This window comes from Macaca fascicularis, chromosome 3, assembly GCF_037993035.2.
Source record: "Macaca fascicularis isolate 582-1 chromosome 3, T2T-MFA8v1.1".
NCBI lineage: Eukaryota > Metazoa > Chordata > Mammalia > Primates > Cercopithecidae > Macaca > Macaca fascicularis.
Window position 1 is genome coordinate 26,295,782 of NC_088377.1, and position 4,445 is coordinate 26,300,226.

At 41.3% G+C, this 4,445-nt stretch overlaps 1 pseudogene; it reads right to left on the bottom strand.

The window, feature by feature from the left end:
- Nucleotides 1–1,678: 1,678 nt before the first annotated feature.
- Nucleotides 1,679–4,115, bottom strand: LOC102129925 (heat shock cognate 71 kDa protein-like; annotated as a pseudogene).
- Nucleotides 4,116–4,445: the final 330 nt, after the last annotated feature.

The window sequence follows — 4,445 nt, forward strand, 5'->3', positions numbered from 1 at the left end:
CCCATTCTGTAGGTTGCCTGTTCGCTCTGATGATAGTTTATTTTGCCGTGCAGAAGCTCTTTAGTTTAATTAGGTCCCTTTTGTCAATTTTGGTTTCTGTTGCAATTGCTTTTGGTGCTTTAGTCATGAAGTCTTTGCTCATACCTATATCCTGAATGGTATTGCCTAGGTTTTCTTCTAGGGTTGTTACTGTTTTAGGTCTTACATTTAAATCTTTAATCTATCTTGAGTTAATTTTTGTAAAAGGTGTAAGAAAGGGGTCCAGTTTCAGTTTTCTGCATATGGCTAGCCAGTTTTCCCAACACCACTTATTAAATAGGGAATCCTTTCCCCATTGCTTGTTTTCATCAGGTTTGGCAAAGATCAGGTGGTTGTAGATGTGTGGTGTTATTTCTAAGGCCTCTGTTCTGTTCCATTGGTCTGTATCTCTGTTTCGGCACCAGTACCATGCTGTTTTGCTTACTGTAGCCTTGTCATATAGTTTGAAATTAGGTAGTGTGATGCCTCTAGCTTTGTTCTTTTTGCTTAGGATTGTCTTGGCTATATGAGCTCTTTTTTGCTTCCATATGAAAGTTAAAGTAGTTTTTTTCTAATTCTGTGAAGAAAGTCAATAGTAGCTTGATGGGAATCACATTGAATCTGTAAATTACTTTGGGGAGTATGGCCATTTACACGATATTGACTCTTCCTATCCATGAGCATGGAATGTTTTTCATTTTGTTTGTGTACTCTCTTATTTCTTTGAGCTGTGGTTTATAGTTCTCCTTGAAGAGGTCCTTCACATCCCTTGTAAGTTGTATTCCTAGGTATTTTATTCTCTTTGTAGCAATCATGAATGGGAGTTTGCTCATGATTTTGCTATCTGTTTGTCTATTATTGGTGCACAGGAATCCTTGTGATTTTTGCACATAGATTTTGTATCCTGAGACTTTGCTGAGATTTTGGGCTGAGACAATGTATCCCAGAACTTAAAGTATAAAAACAAAACCAAGCACTGCATGTTCTCACTCATAGGTGGGAACTGAACAATGAGATCACTTGGACTCGGGAAGGGGAACATCTCACACTGGGGTCTATTATGGGGAGGGGGAAGTGGGGAGGGATTGCATTGGGAGTTATACCTGATATAAAGGACGAGTTGATGTGTGCTGATGAGTTGATGGGTGCAGCACACCAAAATGGCGCAAGTACACATATGTAACAAACCTGCACGTTATGCACATGTACCCTAGAACTTAAAATATAATAATAATAAAAAAATAAATAAAAACAAAGAAAAAGATTTAAGTCAACATATTGAGCAGAATGAGTAACAACAAATTAAATATTTTCAACAAAAAAGATTAAAAGAAGATGAGTTTAAGCCTGTTACAATGCACTGCTCTTCATCATATCTCAGATTCATAAAACATAAATCTGATTATGTGCTTTCTCTAAAGGAAGGTCACTTTTACTGGAAAATTGAAAAGTACCAGGATAATTGGTTAATTCAGTTCATATGTTTTTGAAGACGATAGATTGACATCCACTACAATTATCTAGATTGACATCTACAGCAATTATCCTTTAGATAATTGTATCTATGTATCCACACGTACATGGACGTTCTTAGAACTAACTCAATTCTATGTTCTTTCTTTTTTTGGTGCCTATTTTAAATAGTTTTATTTAATTCCACTTACAATACAGTGTTTATAAAGTGCAATGTTATTTCCTTCCCCTGTGCATGTTCCATATTCAAGTATTGAGAATGTCCAGTGACTTACTATAGCAGCTTAACTTTATAAAACTGCCACAGAATTTGCTGCAAATTTAGCTCTTTCAAATGTTTTAAATTTGTGGAACAATGCTACATCTATACTTGGGTTGGCTTAATCAACCTCTTCAATGGTGGGCCCTGAGGAAGCACCACCAGAGGGAGGAGCTCCACTACCAGGGAATCCCCCAGGTATTCCTCCTGGCATGCCTCCTGCACTCTGGTACAGCTTGGTGATGATGGGGTTGCAAACTTTCTCCAGCTCTTTCTGCTGATGTTCAAATGCTTCCTTCTCGGCAGTGTGATTCTTATCGAGTCAGTTGATAATTTCATTACACTTGTCCAAAATCTTCTGTTTGTCCTCATCGTTAATCTTGCCTTGAAGTTTCTCATCTTCGACAGTTGCTTTCATGTTGAATGCATAGGACTCAAGTGAATTCTTGGATGACACCTTGTCCCTCTGCTTCTCATCTTCAGCTTTGTACTTCTCAGCTTCCTGGAACATACGTTCAATATCTTCCTTGCTCAAACGACCCTTGTCATTAGTAACAGTAAGCTTATTCTCTTTTCCTGTATTCTTGTCCACAGCAGAGACATTGAGGATACCATTGGCATCAATGTAAAAAATGACTTCAATCTGAGGAACACCTCGGGGTGCAGGAGGTATGCCCATGAGTTCAAACTTGCCAAGCAAGTTGTTATCCTTGGTCATGGCACACTCACCTTCATAAACCTGAATAAGCACACCAGGCTGGTTGTCAGAATAGGTAGTGAAGGTCTGTGTCTGCTTGGTAGGAATGGTGGTATTACGCTTGATGAGAACGGTCATGATACCACCAGCAGTTTCAATACCAAGGGAAAGAGGAGTGACATCAAAGAGCAGCAAACTTGAACATTTTCAGACTTGTCTCCAGACACAATGGCTGCCTGGACAGCTATACCAGATGCAACAGCTTCATCAGGGTTGAGGCTCTTATTCAGTTCTTTTCCATTGGAGAAGTCTTGGAGAAGCTTCTGAATCTTGGGGATAAGAGTAGAACCACCAACCAGGACAATATCATGAATCTGTGACTTGTCTAGTTTGGCATCTCGAAGGGCTTTCTCTACTGGGTCCAGGGTTCCGTGGAAGAGGTCAGCATTCAATTCTTCAAATTGGGCATGGGTAATGGAGGTATAGAAGTCGATTCCTTCATAGAGACAATTGATCTCAACACTGGCCTGGGTGCTGGAAGAGAGTATGCTTAGCACATTCACAAGCAGTACAGAGGCGTCTTACAGCTCTCTTGTTCTCACTGATGTCCTTCTTATGCTTGCACTTGAATTCAGCAATAAAATGGTTGACCATTCAGTTGTCAAAATCTTCTCCACCCAAGTGTGTGTCTCTGGCTGTGGACTTGATCTCAAAGATTCCATACTCAATAGTGAGGACTGACACTCCGAAAATGCCACCTACCAGGTCAAAGATCAGCACGTTTCTTTCTGCTCCAACCTTTTTGTTTAAGCCATAAGCAATAGCAGCAGCCGTTGGCTCATTAATAATTCTTTTTTTTTTTTTTAATTGAGGAGGAGTCTCACTTTGTCTCCCAGGCTGGAGTGCGGTGGCGCGATCTTGGCTCACTGCAAGCTCCGCCTCCCGGGTTCACGCCATTCTCCTGCCTCAGCCTCCCAGTAGCTGGGACTACAGGCGCCGCCACCACGCCCGGCTAATTTTTTGTATTTTTTAGTAGAGACGGGGTTTCACCGTGTTAGCCAGGATGGTCTCGATCTCCTGACCTCGTGATCCGCCCACCTCGGCCTCCCAAAGTGCTGGGATTACAGGCTCATTAATAATTCTAAGTACATTGAGACCAACAATAGTTACAGCATGTTTGGTAGTCTGACGCTGAGACACATTAAAGTAAGCTCGCACTGTGACCAGAGCATTGGTAACAGTCTTCCCAAGGTAGGCTTCTGCAATTTCCTTCATTTTTGCCAGAACCACAGAGGATACCTCCTCTGGATAGAAGCTTTTGGTCTCTCCCTTGTATTCTACTTGGACCTTGGGCCTGCCAGCATCATTCACCACCATGAAGGGCCAATGCTTCATATCAGACTGGACAACAGCATCATCAAATCTGCATCCAATCAGATGTTTGGCATCAAAAACTGTGTTAGTGGGGTTCATTGCAACTTGATTCTTTGCAGCATCATTGATCAACTGTTCAGTGTCCGTAAAGGCAACATAGCTTGGAGTGGTTCGGTTTCCCTGATCATTGGCAATTATCTCTACTTTTCCGTGCTGGAAAACACGCATACAAGAGTAGGTGGTGCCAAGATCAATACCAACTGCAGGTCCCTTGGACATGGTTGCTGGTGTGTAGGCCTGGCTCCGATAAAGAAGAAAGCCACAGGAGCCCCCAGAGCTGCAGGCAAATTTAATGAATGTTCGGTGTTCTTTCATATCAAAGTATGGCAGTATTTTTACAGAGTATTTGTTAATTCATGTGTTTATTTGAGGTCACATGTTGCTGAGATGATTTATAATTTTTCACTCCTGCTGCCAAACTTAGTTTTAAGAATTTTTTCCACTTTATCTTTGCTAGGTTTTAGCAACTTAAGTTATGTTCATCTCTGTGTGGGAATGTCTGTTGTTCACTCAGCACTATTTTCACCCCCTCCTACACTCTTCCCTGGGGAACACAGGGTAATC